Source organism: Geotrypetes seraphini, chromosome 1 (genome assembly GCF_902459505.1).
Source record: "Geotrypetes seraphini chromosome 1, aGeoSer1.1, whole genome shotgun sequence".
NCBI lineage: Eukaryota > Metazoa > Chordata > Amphibia > Gymnophiona > Dermophiidae > Geotrypetes > Geotrypetes seraphini.
The window spans coordinates 222148299-222164488 of NC_047084.1; the positions used below are offsets into that span (position 1 = coordinate 222148299).

Genomic DNA, 16190 nt, shown 5'->3' on the forward strand with positions numbered 1-16190 from the left:
AATGGCATTATAAACACTCAAGCATTCAGGGCTAGATGCATTAAACACGGTCGCTAAGACAGTGTGAGTCGGTTTTGGCTGATATTTTAGTCGATTGTGGAACAGCAATGTTCTAATAGGTTTCCATGCAAATTATTTGCATAGAGGTTTGTTGTAATTTACATCAGACCATTCGATCTGAGAGCAACTGGACACATGTGCAGAGCTGGTTTGGGGAACCACAAACAGCTGAGTGGCAGGGGAAGCCACAGCCTCATATCACTCAGCTGTTGGGGCTTTTTTCTTTTTAATGGCACAGATGTTTGTGTGTTACACATGCACAATATCTGCCCCCATTAAAAAAGAAAAAAGCTCCTTCCCCACTGCGACTAGCAGGAGGAATGCCAACTCTCTCCTGCTACCCTGGCCCTTCCAAACCCCCAAACCAACCCCTTCAATTGAAGGTTGGAAAGAGGTATGCCCAGTCCTTCCTGCCTTAGCGCATCCTGCCCTTGCTGAACTTACAAATTATGCCTATATAGGAGGAAAAAAGTAGGATGATGGAGGGGGGAGATGAAATTAGGGAAAAAGAGGAATTGATTGGAGAAAAGTGCTATAAATGGCTTGAATGGAGGTAAGGAGAGAGTATGATGCTGGGCAGGGAAGAAGAAAGTAGCTGGACTCTAGCTTTTGATCTTTCCACATTCCCTGCTCTCCCTCTTGACATTTAGATGCAGGCTGGTTATCACTACCATTTGCTTCCAGATGTACTTTGTTTTTCCTTTTTTTCTTTGTTGGGTAAAGGGAAATTTGTGCATTACGAGTTGAGTGTAAATAAGGGAACACAAGAGCCCAGGAGAGAGCTGAGAGCGCTAATTAGGGGCTCGGCAGAAGAAAAAGGCAGTGCTGAAGAAGCCAGCCAATCAGGGGACACGGTGGGCCTGCCAGAAGAGGGGGGCCAATGGACGAGGAGACAGCAGAAAGCCAATCACTCAGACCGGCGTGAAATTTGAGCAAATTGAAGAAAGGAGAACATCTGCCAAGCAAATTGAAGAAAGGAGAATACTTGCCTAGCAACAATAGTCTGCACCAATCATACACCAGGGAGAAGAACCCCAAGGGAGACTGGGAAGGGGCCAGGAAGTAGGGCAGAGTGGAGCTATGCTACAGGAGTGAGGGAGAAACAGGCGGATTGGAGGAAGAGGAAACGGACAAGCCTGGGCCAGAGCAGAACTGCAGGAGAGACTGACTGGTTGCAGGTAGCCTGCCAAAAGAGGTGAGCCCTAGGGGACACTGAAGCAGGAGAGCCTGGTTGGAAGAGGGGGCTGGAGGAGAAACCTGCATGAGAGGAGAAGAAAGAGAAAGAGTTGCCTAAAGAGAGAGCTGCACGAGGGGGAGGACCTGGCCACAGAAGCTACAGGAGAGACAGAGAGCGATCAGAGAGAAGAGCCATGTAAGGGACCCTTGTGTGGAGAAAAAAAGGCCCGTTTGAGCCCCAAATAGCCTCACCCAGCTCCTCAGAGAACTTTAACTGGCATGGTCTACCCCTGGAAACCGCATGTAATCCTGCCCTCCAAGAACTGTACTTGGAGCCTGCCTGCTAAGACCTGTCTCAGAGCCTGCTTTTGGGGGTTAGCGGTAATCAGCCAGCCAGTGATTACAGTGAGCCTAGGATGGGTGGAAAGAGTCTGCCTGAATGTGAGCACAGAAGCCATTGCTGTTAGGGAGGGATAGATAGGAAACCCGTTTCATTTTTTTGTCTTGCATCAAGTTATCCCCCTTTCTTCTGTCAGCTCCTTTTTTTAGATTAGGGTTTTCTTTTATTGGTTTGTTTTCAGCTAGCGCAGTAGGTAATCCTGAGGTCCTGAGCCAACGAGCTGAGTCCAGAGGTCTGATTAGGATGTGGACTAGTGCTGCCCGATTTACGATTCGAATCGGTTCACCGATTCACAACGGGTGAATCAATTTGAATCGATTTAAATTTTTTAAAAATCGGCTTCCGATTCGGACCCTCCCCCCTCGCAACCTAAAGCAGGAGCGGCAGCGATGCTCTTGCTGGCCGGCCGCTGCCGCACCTGCTTTAGAGGGCGAGGAGGGAGAGTCAGTCGGGAAGTGCTGCTATCCGGCTTCCCCCCCTGGCGTCCGGCTTTCTCCTGGCTTCCCGCTTCCCCTCTGGCCTCCCTGCACCGTTTAGCACAGTGTTATCCAGGGACAGCAGGAAGCTATTCTCACATATGGGTGACGTCATCAGCGGAGCCCGGATGCGGAAGCTCGCAAGCAGACTTGCTTGAAGAAACTCGAAGTTTCAAGTCGACCGCACCGTGCATGCGCGAGTGCCTTCCCGCCCAGCGCAGGGCGCGTCTCCTCAGTTCAGATAGCTAGCAGAGAAGCCAACCAGGGGAGGTGGGTGGGTTGTGAGAATAACTACCTGCTGTCCCGGGATAACATCTATTATGGTAAGTAACTGTGCTTTATCCCAGGACAAGCAGGCAGGTATTCTCACATATGGGTGACCTCCAAGCTAACCGAAAAGGGATGGTGGGAGTGTTGGCAATTTAAGAGAATAAATTTTGTAATATTGTTTGGCCAAACTGTCCATCCCGTCTGGAGAAAGTATCCAGACACTAGTGAGAAGTGAAAGTATGAACCGAGGACCAAGTTGCAGCCTTGCAAATTTCCTCAATAGGTGTAGATCTGAGGAAAGCTACTTAAGCTGCCATTGCTCTAACTTTATTGGCTGTGACTCTACTGTGTAGGGGTAATCCAGCCTGGGCATAGCAGAATGAGATACAAGCAGCCATCAAAGGAGACAAAAAGTTGAGGAGCAGTTCTGTGTGGTTTGGTGCATTCCAAATAGAAGGCCAAAGCGTGTTTACAGTCCAGAGTGTGAACAGCTACTTCTCCAGAATGAGGCTTCGGAAAGAACACTGGAAGAACAATAAATTGATTAAGATGAAATTCTGATACCACTTTAGGGAGGAATTTTGGATGAGTACGTAGGACCACCTTATCATGATGAAACACCGTGAAAGGTGGATCAGCAACTAAGGCTTGCAGCTCACTGACTCGTCGAGCAGAAGTGAGGGCAATGAGAAACACCACGTTCCAAGTGAGATACTTCAGATGAGCCTTGTCAATTGGTTCAAACGGAGGCTTCATCAGTTCAGCAAGGACAACATTGAGGTCCCAAACCACAGGGGGCAGTTTGAGAGGAGGTTTGACATTGAAAAGTCCTTTCATGAATCTGGAAACCACCGGATGAGCAGAGGGATTTCCCTTCAATAGGCTGATGGAAAGCCGCAATTGCACTGAGATGGACTCGGATCGATGTAGACTTGAGGCCAGAAGTGGATAAGTGCAAAAGGTAATCCAAAACAGAAGATAAGGAGGAATGCTGAGGCTCCTTATCATGAGAAAAACACCATGTAGAAAATCTAGTGAGAGCTGAAGTTGGGATTTGGGAAAGTTGATTTCGAATCGCAATCTTTGTAGGAACCAGGTAGTCCGTTGGGTCGCTACAATAACCCCTTGAGATGTTGAATCTTTGATGAGCCAGTCATCGAGGTAGGGAAATACCTGAAGACCATGGTTCCATAGAGCTGCTGCTACCACTACCAGGCACTTGGTGAACACTCTGGGAGATGAAGCCAGGCCGAAGGGCAGCACCCTGTATTGATAATGCAGATTCCCCACCCGAAATCTGAGATATTGACGGGAGGCCGGATGAATGGGGATATGAGTGTAGGCCTCCTTGAGATCCAGAGAGCACAACCAGTCATTCTGCTTGAGAAGGGGATAAAGGGATGCCAGGGACAACATTCAAAATTTTTCTTTGACCAAAAATTTGTTGAGAGCCCTGAGATCTAGAATGGGCCGCAGATCGCCCGTCTTCTTCGGAACAAGGAAGTAACGGGAGTAAAACCCCCTGTTCTGCTGTTCCAAAGGAACTGGTTCGATGGCATGGAGACGAAGCAGAGCTTGAGCTTCCTAAAGAAGAAGGGCGGTCTGGGAAGGATTCTCTCTTGAAGGATGCTCTGGTGGAACATGAGTGAAATAAAGAGAGTATCCTTCCCTGATGATGGTGAGTGCCCAGAGGTCAGATGTAATAGTCATCCTTCGGTGGTAAAAATGATGGAGACGACCTCCTTTAGGGGGAAGAGCAGTAAGAGTCAAAACGGTAGAGGTTATGCTCTGTTTTAAACATTCAAAAAGGCTGAGTAGCCTTAGGTGCAGCAGAAGGTTGAGGTTTTTGTTGCTTCTGAGGCTGCTGTTTTTTAAGAGGAGGGCGACTGTAAGGAGCCATCCTTGGAGCAAAACGGCGTTGATAGATAGGAGCAGGGTGTGTAAGTTTGGCAGGAGCTGGCTTTGGCTTAAGTCTGACAATAGAAGCAAAGGATTTTTCATGTTCAGACAATTTCTTGGTGGCTGCCTCGATAGACTCATCAAAGAGGTCATTGCCCGCACAAGGAATATTAGCTAAGCGATGCTGAAGATTAGGAGTAATAAAATGAAAATTATAATTGAGGACTTTAGAGGACATCATGGCATTTTGATAGATGCGACGTCCGAATTTGTCCATAGTTTTCCCTTCCCTTCCAGGAGAAACGGTGGCATAAACCTTGGAAGGATGGGACCTCTTCAAAGAGGACTCGACTAGCAGGGACTGATGAGATAACTGTGAGTGGTCAAACCCTTTGCGATGCAGTCTTATACCTAGAGTCCAATTTGCCTGGAACAGCCGGTATGGTATAAGGGGTCTACAGGCATCGACCAAAAGTATGAGACAAAAGCTTGTGAAGAGGAAGCTTAAGAGACTCTGCCAGAGGTTGAGGAAGATGCATGACTTCGAGGTACTCCTTAGAGTATTTGGAACCAGCATCTAATTGAAGATCCAAGTCAACAGCCATCTGACGAAGAAAAGATGAGAAAGATAGCTGATGCGCCAATGCTTTGCCTCGAGAAGGACTCGAGGACATCAAGGCAGCCTGGGTCGAAGATGAAGCTTCAGCAGGAAAAAAGGCATCAAAAGAATATGGAGACTTGGACGAAGCAATCGAAACCGCTGCATCCTCGAGGTTCGGAAGTGGAGACCTCGAGCGACGAGTCGGCGGTCTAGTCGAAGTAGGAGTAGAGTGAGGCTTAGTTGAAGAGGGATGTTCTTTAGAAGAAGAACTGTGTCTGGAAGTATGCCTCGATGAAGGCCTTGATCGTCGGTGAGAACGATGCTTGGAAGCAGATCTCGAAGATCGAGGAGACTTCGCCTCGGAGACAGAAGCAGCCGATGCCACCAAAGAATGGATAGGACTGGAGGCTGTAGAGCGAAGCTCCAGAGGCTTGATGGAGGAACCTCGAAGCACTCCCAAAGACTCTGCTCCTTGGATAGAGTGTGAGGATTCCTGCCGAGGCACTTGAAAAGATTCTGCTCCTTGCTTCATGTGCTTGGATACCAGACCAGACACTCGCAGAGACTCTGCTCCCTGCAAAGAGTGTGTAAGTTCAGACTGAGGCAGAGGAAGCGGCTCGACCTCGTGGGAGTCTGCTGAATGCCCAGACTGGATGAGAGGAAGAAGCTTTGGTCCCATATTTGTAAGGAACTGAATGAATTGCTTCTCCAACATGGTCTGGAAAGAAGCCGGCAAGGATGGATCCACGTCTGAAACCGGACCACCTGCTTTGGATGGAGATTCCACTGAGGTAGTGTAAATGTGCTTCGACTTGGAAGTCTTAGGCACTTTGAGCACCACCGCTGGAACTATCTGCTGAGCTATCTGACCTGAGGAAACAGGGGAAGATACAGCAGGTGAAGAGAGAGCCGCTGCAAACGACGAAGGTCTGATGAGGCTCGAAGTGGAAGCAGTAGAAGCAGAAGGAGTCTCGGTCGAAGGTGAGGCCGAGGGTGTCTTCGATGTTGAGGGATCGGAGGAAGAATCCATCCCGAACAGCTTCTCCATCAAAAGGTGATGACGTTTAAGGGCTTGAGTTTGAAGAGTAGCACAGCGCTCGCACGACTTCGGGTGATGTTCCGGCCCAAGGCACTTGAGGCACCGACGGTGTGGGTCCGTAAGAGATCGCGCGCTGACACTTGTCACACTTCTTGAAGCCCATGACAGGCTGGGAAATAGGAGGAAAAATAGCTGCCGCAAGATCGAAACCCTTGGGCTGCGGCTGAGCGGCCTGCCCTGGCAAACGGACGGAAGATTGAAAATTTTTTTTTTAAAACTAGAAATAAAAGAAAGGAAGGAAAAACAGCGATTCATGAAGAAAGAAATACAAACCGCGGTTCAGAGAAGGCTAGCTATCTGAACTGAGATGTGCCCTGCGCTGAGCGGAAAGGCACTCGCGCATTCGCGGTGCGGTCTACTCAAAACTTTGAGTTTCTTCAAGCAAGTCTGCTTGCGAGCTTCTGCATCTGGGCTCCGCTGATGACGTCACCCATATGTGAGAATAGGCTGTCTGCTTATCCTGGGATAAACCTTCTACGTAGGTGCAGCCTGGAGAAAAGATCGTGGTACTAGTGTCTTTGCATACTGCTTGGAGCTGTTTTCTCTGCTGCGGTCCCGCCCCTCCTCTGACATCAGAGGCAGGATTGCGGAAGAGGAAACAGCTCCAAGCAGTATGCAAAGATGCTAGTACTGCGATCTTCTCTCCAGGCTGCACCTACTATAAGGTAAACGGTGCGGGGAGGCCTTCCCGGGGTGTGTGTGTGTGCGCTGTCCTTCAGGGGGGGGGACAGGCCTTCAAGGGGGGACATAGGCCCTTTTTTTTCAAAAAACAGTGCAGGCATTTCAATGAATATTCATGTGACATAACTACTAGCAAATATATACAGTCAAACCTCGGTTTGCGAGTAACCTGGTTTGCGAATGTTTTGCAAGACAAGCAAAACATTTTCGCAAAACTTGTCTCGCAAATCGAGTGTTAACTCGATTTGCGAGCACCCCCCCCCCCGAGAACCGTCATCGCTCCCCCCACTTGCAAAGCCCCCCCCCTGCTCAAACCGGCATCCCTCCCCCCTGCATGAACCGGCAACCTCCAGCCCGAACAACTTGAAACTTACCCCCCCCTCGTCTGGCACCGGCACGCAGCCTACAGGACGTGCTTGAAGAAATTCCTGCCTCTGCCGGGCCTTGAGCATGCATCTGCTTCTAATTCTCCCTCTCACCGAGATTTAACAGAGGAAAAGTCTTTTTTGTTTGTTTATTTTGTTTACATCACAGCGCCAGTGTGGTTAGGAGAAGGCAAAGGGGGTAAAGAGGCTATAAAATAAACCCACCCAATTGGGCAGGAAAATCGAATTGAAAAACCAATTCAATAGGCTGAATCAAAATTTTTTTCCTGAATTGGGCAGTACTAATGTGGATGGCGAGGATCATGGTACCTAACATAAGACAGCTGCAACGTTTCCGAAAACCTTCTTAGACTGGTAACATTGTGTGCACACCTATTTACTACAGTAGCACTCATTTATGCAAATGACACTCCTCAGACTTGAGTATCCAAAGTAGTGGTAATCATGTCAAACTGATTGTAGATTATAGAGATTAATCAGGCCATTGAACTGTTACTCGGAGGGGTGACCTGTAACATTCTTTTGCCTCTATAATTTATCCTATAGTATTAACATCTTGCATTATCTAATTGTACCAATTGGTACCTATTTGAGGAGCTTACCTGCTCTTCTCCTATTGATATCTAATAAATCTTACAATTCCTTTTCTTGGTGAATACCTTAGTTGTATGGAGTTATTTGGGAACCCTTATAGGTACCGTAATACTTGCACCAACTTAAATCTGGAGGTAGCTATACTACTCCACCAACAAGGGGTCCACATTGAGCACCCTCAATCATTTTCAAAAGTTGGCTCCTATGTGTATAGCTCCTGTGTGTATAGCTCAGTTTGTGCAGGGGTTGGGAATTGGGGCAGGGCAGGGCTATGCATCTTTTTTGTAGCCTCTTTACCCACCCCCACCTCCCTTTGCCCTCTCCAACTCCATGCTGGCACTGTGGTGTAAACAAAATTTAAAAAAAAACAACTTTTCCCCTCTCTGTTAGGTCCTAGCTCACGCTCGCTGTCTAACACCAGCTCTGGTAATCACAAAATAGAAAATAAAATTATTTTTTCTACCTTTTGTTGTCTGGTCATTTTATTATTCAAATCATATTGGTCCAAGGTTCTGGTTTCTGTTTCTCTTCTGTTAATGTCTCATCAGGGTCCCCTGTCCATTTGACATTTTCTTCTTTCTCTGTGCTCACTATACATCTTCCATCTCTGTACCTTTTACTTCCACTGCCATATCCAACTTTTCTTTCCTACTGTCTCTCTCTCTCCCTGTCTTGTGCCCTGGGTCAAACCTCTCTATTCCTCTCCATGCAGCATCTCTCCTTTCTTCCATTATCATGTGCAACATTTATTTCTTTCTCCCATGCTCCATCTCTCCCTGCCCTCAACCCTATGTACATTTTTCCCTCTCTTCTCTATGCATGATTTCTCCTTCTCACTCCTTTCTACCTCTTTGTTTCATCTTTCCCTCCTTCACCCCAATTCCTCCCCTTTTACCGATTCCCATGTGTAGCATATTCCCATCCCTCCCATCCCCCTATGCAGTAGCTTTCTATCCCCCTGTGCAGAGACCTGACATACCTCTGAGACCTCCTAAGGCAGCAGCAGTGCTCAGAACAGTCTGCTTCCCGGCTTACCCCGCCTTGCTAGGGCTTCCCTCTGTCGCATCACTGATGAGTTCATCAGTGACAGGACAGAGGAAAGCAGGACACATGTAACTGGTTCTGAGCGACGTCTCGGAGGTATGTTAAGTCTCACCGGGGTGGTGGTGGTGTCACTGAGTCCGATTTTCTCGGATAATGAATCGATTCGTCGAATCGGGCAGCCCTACTACCAAGTCTACCCTTAACTCCGTCTCCCAAGTCTATGCATCCGTTTTATGTATAAAATTATCGAGAGAATTAACAAGAACAAAAAGACATGCAATCAGCATCGATGCCGATCTTACAACTCCGGATGCATTATTTAACATTTACCGCTTTGGTGGCACCGTGCAGCAAGTCTTTCGAGTCGCTGTTTGCCAGGGCTGATACAGCAAGGCTCATCATGTATGAGCTAGTGCCATCAGGCTTGGGGGATCTGGCTACACGTGGAGATCGCCACACATGCGCCAACAGATCAGGTGATCTCGATGCAGTTGGCCTGTGCATATGTCAGTGAGAACTTTGCTGCATCAGCTCGGGGAGAGAGTTAATGTGGCTTACTTTGGAATTATTGCAGGAAGAAGTGGTACTTGGATGTCTTAGGAGACCCCAGGTAAGTAGTTAATCACTGAGAGGCTCGTACACTCCCACGTGAACGTCGAAGAAATTACTTCCATTCCGGTGAGATTCCTATAAACTCGACGTTCCCGTGTAGCTCTCTGCTTCCAACTTGCCTCTGAAATCGCCCGCTTCAGGCCCCGCAGCTTTCCTTCTCCGGGTCCCGCCCTTATCTGACGCAACGCCTTCAAATCTCCAGCGTCCTGCCCACTTCGTATGCAACTTCCTGTTTCCGGTAAGGCGGGACGTATCCGAGGGAGAGGCGCAGTATCAGAGGGGACGGTGCATTGGAGAAGGAAAGTTGTGGGATTGGTGCTGGGCGATCTCAGGTATGAGTTTGATGGTAGGTTGGGGGCTTGTGGGAGAGGGGCTGGATTGCGGATAGGGAGGAAAGAGGGAGGCATGTTGGACCTGGGAGAGATGGTAGTCGTAGAGGAAAGACTGGTCACTGGATGCGTGTGAAGGGGGTGCTTTGGTGTGTGAGGGTAGCCGAATGCGAGTGACTTGGTATCTCTGTCAGGTGATATGCTGCTTACACACCGTGCCACTTCATATCTGTTCTAGCCGGACCTGTAATTGTTGGAGAATGCACGAGGGGGAGTTGATAGCATAAAGTGAATTTTTTTTTCTGGTTTGGATGTTAGACTTGCGCTTACCTTATTTATCAATTTCTCCCTTCTGTTTCCGTCTCGCTTAGGTGAATGCATTGATTTTATTGGAGTCTGATATTAGTTGAGCATCCTGTCTGTGACTTATTGTCCGCCAGCATATGTTCCGCATTAATTCTGGAATGAATTGGATACTGTCTGCATTCTAATCAGGTCATACGCTAGATGTTCCGGCAAGCTCTGTTCTCTGCATTTGCTTTGAGGTGTGTACCGCTGTATTTTAGAGCTGTTTTAAAAGAAACAAGCACTGATTCGGCTTGCCTCCCTTATTTCATCGTCTGGCTTTCTTGCAATTTGACACATTTTTAAGATTGTAACAGTAAGGGTATCGTATTCGATTTATCTCGTAAAAACGTGGTGTATTATGAAAACTATAATATTTTTTTATATTCCTCGGAGGCTCACAATCTGTAAATATTTTTGTTTGTGAGGCAGTGGAGGGTTAAGTGACTTGCCTAGGAGCTACAGTGGGATTGAAACCCAGTTCCCCTGGTTCTTAGCCTACTTTATTAGGCTGCTTCAAGGATTGGATATATTAAAACATTTTTCCCTGGACATAAAGGGGGCAATTCTACAAGTGGGCATCTTCATTTAGGCACTTTGATGCTGTGCAGTGACAGCCTGTTCAAAAACAGCATTTGGGCACCCAGATACTGTAGTAGAATCCTAGAATAACCCAGTATCGGCGCCTTATATTTCTTCTTGTAGTTAACACTAGCCATGGACTGAGCGTAATTGTGTTCTTGCTGCATTTACATGACCACAACTTATATATATATATATATATATTTTATTTATTTTATTTTTTTAAAGTTAGGGATCAGATTCAGTGAATAGTACCCACATTTGGGTGCTAAAAAATAAATGAGCTCTGTTTTATAAATAGTGCTCAAGAGTTGAGCATCATTTATAGGATACCACTTAAATGCTGGGATCCACACCCAATTTTGGGCACAAGGATTTATACCAACTGAAACCTGGTGTAAATTTGCAACTAACCCCCCTCCTTTACTAACACATAGTGCGGGTTTTAGCGCTGGCAGCGTCGATAATTGATCTGACGCTCATAGGAAGTCTGAGCGTTGGATCAGTTATCGACGCTGCCGGTACTAAAACCCATTCTACGCATTAGTAAAGGAGGGGGTAAATTAGGTGTAGATCCTCCAAATACTGTGTACATTTTTTTAGTTAACACCCCTGACCTGCTTGTAGCCCTGCATTTGTAGCCACACCCTCTTTTCAGTTGCCTGCTAAAAATGTATTTGTGCCACTTTATAGAATATTGCCTAGTGAGATGTGTGCATAAATTCAAATTGTTGCCAATTAGCACCAGCTTATTCAGTTAAATTAAATGTACATATTAGGTGCATTCCCAAATTTGTATGCACAATTTTAAGTGCTATTTACAGAGTTTAGGAGCTGATGTGCAAGTGGGCATCTGTCCTTGCTAAGCCTATATGTAAGCAACACCCTCTTGTGTTAACATGTTATGATTATGCGCACTGTTACAGAGGAGCACTTAGGTGCCCTGCTGACACTTTCACGAGTAAGAGTGCACTTGTGTATAAGTGCTAGTTTCCTGTACATTTATGCACACAAAGATATATAAATACAGGCACCCAGTTATAGAATTACCCTTAACATTTGGAAAATACCTTTAGTGCATCTGGTTCTCTGTCTGTTTTGCATGGGGTTTTCATAAAACATATATACATAGTAACATAACTTTATTCTTCTATACCGCCATAATCAATTGACTTCTTGGCGGTTTACAAGGAAGAAGACTGGCAATCAGCGGATTACAAATAATTAAAATACAATAATTTTCTTAAATATACTCAATATCAGATTATCATGATGACGGCAGCTAAAGACCATCCAGTCGGCCCAACTTGATTCAATTTAAATTTTTTAAAATTTAAATTTATTTTCTTCTTAGTTATTTCTGGGCAAGAATCCAAAGTTCAACCTGGTACTATGCTTGGGTTCCAACTGCCGAAGTCTCCATCAAATCTCACTCCAGCCCATCTACACCCTCCCAGCCATTGAAGCCCTCCCCAGCCCATCCTCAACCAAAAGGCCATTTATAGACGCATACCGTGCAAGTCTGCCCAGTACTGGCCTTAGTTAAATATTTACTATTATTTTCTGATTCTAGATCCTCTGTGTTCATCCCACACTTCTTTGAACTCTTGTCACCGTTTTCCTCTCCACTATCTCTCGGGAGCGCATTCCAGGCATCCACCACCCTCTCCGTAAAGTAGAATTTCCTAACATTGCTTTTGAATCTACCACCCCTCAACCTTAAATTATGTTCTCTGGTTTTACCATTTTCCTTTCTCTGGAAAAGATTTTGTTCTACGTTAATACCCTTTAAGTATTTGAACATCTGAATCATATCTCCCCTTTCCATAGCAAAGCAGCAGATGAATCCAGACTAGTGGGTATAGCTCACATCGACCAGCAGGTGGAGATAGAGAACTGATTAACAGTTGGCCTTAAAGCCTGGTGTTCCTCTTGTTACTTCAGTTTTGCTCTATCTCCCAGCAGGAATGGAGCTTACTCTACTAGCTCCTGGATTCTGGCTGGGGCTGGTTTAGGTGGTGTTCCTGTGGCTTCCTCTGTTGAGACTCGATCTCTTCAGCAGGACAGGGGTGCCTGGCTGAGCGGTGCCGGCTTTGGGAGCTACACCTGGGCCCTCCCAGGTCCCTTCTCCACCCTCCCCTCCGTTTGATTGAGTGGGTTCTTTGGCCACTGCAGGAATGTGTGCTTAGGTTTCTTCATTCCAGTAAAAAAAAAAAAAAAAAAACCAACGACTTCCTGCTTGTGCTGAGCCATGCTGTGTTCGTGTGGCTTTCAGTACATTTACCAGCTGTAACCTGGCTGCAGTTAGAGCGGGGGACCGGTTGGTGAGTAAATTGTTTGCGGGCTGCCTCCTCATTCGTTAGTCGGTCGTTCGTTTCGTACCGGCGGTAGCGGGGGGGGCGGAGTCGGCGGTCGGCGGCGTGTCGCCGCGTTAGTGAAAAAAAAAAAAAAAAAAGTTTTTTGGAATTCGCTGTTACAGCGATGGCAGCAGAGGCTACTCAGCGGTGCTCGCGCTGTGGGAAGCGCAGAGCACTGTCGGGCGTCTGTTCGGCCGGGTGTGTGGAGACACCGGCAGAAGACGCTTTCCTGCTAGCTTGTGAGTTAGCCATCTCCCGTGTCAGCGAGGCACGGTCTGCGTCCCCGGGCCTCGGGGGCGACTCAGGGGGACTGCAAGGCTCTTCCGCTGCTGAGGGGAAGTCAGCGGCGGTCGTGGAGCTGGGGTCGCTAGGGGACGGCGCGGCTGCGCGCCCCAGCGTTGATCAAGGAGGTGCACCTTTATTGGGGGTGAGCTCCTTCTCTCCGGAGTTTATTATGATGTTGCACCGAGCATTTCTGCTACAGGGCTCGCAGTCGGCCCAGTCGGTGCCGGTGTCTGGTCCGTCCCTACCTGGGCCTTCTACCTCTGCGGGTTTGGCCGGTGCTAATGCCGGACCGTCTCCGGGTCCTGGGTTGTCGCCGGGGCGGTCGCAGGGGGCGAAGAAACGCAGACTCGCGACCGTGGACGCAGAGGGTACTCTTCCCTTATCCCCTTTCTCTCTTCCTGAATCTTTAGAGGAAGGTGAGGTCTTGGATTGGGAGGCAGAGGATCCCCCGGGCAGGGAGGTTGATGATCCTTCCGCGCTCCGGCTGTTTCATAGAGAGGAGCTGGCGTCCTTGATTTCCAAGGCTTTGCAGGGTTTAAATATCTCTCAGGAGGATGCTAAGGTGTCGGGTAACCCCCTGATGGCAGGTACGCGTAAGCCACCTAGGTCCTTTCCGGTGCATGAAGCCATGCAGGAGCTGATCTCGGTGCAATGGGATACGCCGGAGGCCAGTTTACGAGTGGCAAAGGCCATGCGGCTCCTGTATCCGGTTGACCCGACCGAACTTGAAAAGTTTAGGTTACCTAGGGTGGACGCTTTGGTGGCAGCGGTAACGAAAAAGACTACCTTGCCGGTGGAAGGGGGGGTGACACTAAACGATGCGCAGGATAGGAAGATTGAATCTTCACTAAAAATGTCCTTTAAAGTAGCGGCGGTTACCTTACAGGCCGCTATTTGCAGCTCGTATGCGGCGAGGGCATGTTTGCAGTGGTCACAAGGGATGACCGATAATTTATTGGAGTCCGGGGGTTCTGTCCCTTCGGAACTGGCTGATTTGGAGTCAGGCTTGGCCTATTTGGCAGACTCCTTATATGACATTATTCGAGCATCTGCGAAACAGATGTCTCTCTCAGTGGTATCGCGCAGATCCTTATGGCTCCGACATTGGGCAGCAGATGCTGCATCCAAGCTTAGGCTGGTGAGACTCCCTTTTAAAGGAGGTTTATTATTTGGAGAGGACTTAGAGAAATTGGTGAAAGATTTTGGGGATACCAAAACACAGCGTCTACCGGAGGATAGGGCTAGGCCCCCGGTGAGGTCCTCCTCGTCTAGACCGCGCTTCAGAGATGTGAGGCGGTCCAGGCCTGGTAAACCAGTCGTCAGATCAGCATGTGGTTCTTTCTCTGCGTCGAGGCCTAGGTTTCAGCAGAGGAGTTCCTTTCGTACGACGAAACCCTCTTCAGGTCAGCCAACACGTACCCCACCAAGTCGCACTCCGCAAGGACGGTGGCTTGGCTCCCTCCGCCCTTCCCTTAGGGGGCCGGCTTTCGGCGTTCCGGGCGGAGTGGGCCACAATCACGTCGGATCAGTGGGTGTTGGACATTGTTCGAGAAGGGTACAAGTTGGAGTTCGCCTCTCCCGTCGAAGATTCTTTCTTGGTGTCCCCGTGCCAGGGGGCGGCCAAGGGAGAGGCGGTCCGCATGACTCTTCAGGGGCTGCTCGATCTGGGGGCGGTGGTACCGGTACCCCCGGAAGAGGTAGGCCGCGGGATATATTCCCTTTACTTCATTGTTCCAAAGAAGGGGGGGTCGTTCAGACCGGTGCTGGACCTCAAAGTGGTCAACAGATTTCTCAGTGTTCGCCATTTCCGGATGGAGACGGTACGCTCGGTCATTGCGGCAGTTCGACCGGGAGAGTTCCTCACGTCCCTAGATCTCAAGGAGGCGTACCTACATATCCCGATCTGGCCTCCGCATCAGCGGTATCTAAGGTTTGCGATTCTTGGCCAGCACTATCAGTTTCGGGCAATGCCCTTTGGCCTGGCGACGGCTCCCCGCACCTTTTCCAAGGTCATGGTCGTGGTAGCAGCCTCTCTTCGCAAGGAAGGGATTCGGGTACACCCCTTCTTAGACGACTGGCTGATCCGCGCCTCGTCCAGACAGGAGAGTTTGTCGGTTACTCAGAGGGTAATATCTCTCCTTCAGTCGTTAGGGTGGATCGTCAATTTTCCCAAGAGTTTTCTGTCCCCGTCGCAGTCTTTGGTACATCTGGGGGTCAGATTCGACACTGCTCTGGGGAGAGTATTTCTACCCCGAGACCGGGGAGAGACATTGCAGGCTCGGATTCGCCTACTTCTCGGGTCGCCCAGACCTCGGGTTTGGGTTTATGTGCAGGTTTTGGGCTCCATGGTAGCGACTCTGGAGGTGGTCCCCTGGGCTCGGGGCCACATGAGACCCTTACAACAGTCGCTTCTCTCTCGCTGGTCCCCAGCTTCTCTGGACTACAATGTGCGTCTCCGATGGAGTCCTCGGGCGGCTCGCAGCATGCAATGGTGGCTACACGAGTTGCACCTGTGGCGGGGCATGCCGTTAGCCACACCGGAGTGGGTGGTGGTGACGACGGATGCCAGTTTGAGGGGCTGGGGGGCCCAGTGCCGGCAAGCGTCGGTGCAGGGAGTGTGGTCCTTAGAGGAAGCACAGTGGCCCATCAATTTGTTGGAGTTAAAAGCGATCAGATTGGCGCTGAGGGCTTTTCAGTCCCTGATTCAGGACAGGCCGACCAGAATCTTTTCGGACAGTGTCACGGCGGTCGCATATGTCAATCGTCAGGGGGGCACTCGGAGTCCGCAGTTGGCCGAAGAGGCCAGGAAATTGTTTCAGTGGGCAGAAGGGCATGTTCCGCTTCTGTCGGCGGCATACATTGCAGGTCACGAACACGTGCAAGCGGACTTCCTCAGCAGAAATCTTCTAGATCCGGGCGAGTGGGAATTGTCGGCTCGAGCGTTCGACCTGCTAGTCCATCGGTGGGGGTTGCCAGAGTTGGATCTCATGGCTT

The 16190-nt window shown here is 48.9% G+C and overlaps 1 protein-coding gene across 21 annotated transcripts in view; it reads left to right on the plus strand.

Moving 5' to 3' along the window:
- Positions 1-9200: 9200 nt before the first annotated feature.
- The window catches only part of APBB2 (amyloid beta precursor protein binding family B member 2), a 586942-nt gene continuing 579952 nt past the window's right edge, over positions 9201-16190 (plus strand). For 14 of the 21 annotated variants that reach the window (XM_033946645.1, XM_033946745.1, XM_033946636.1 and 11 more), the window contains exons 1-2: positions 9530-9630; positions 9999-10172. The gene's annotated coding sequence lies outside the window, so the exon portion shown is untranslated. Of the gene's footprint in view, positions 9297-9509; positions 9645-9998; positions 10173-16190 lie in introns of those variants that run through there. The other 7 variants (XM_033946629.1, XM_033946621.1, XM_033946701.1 and 4 more) reach the window with 7 other exon arrangements.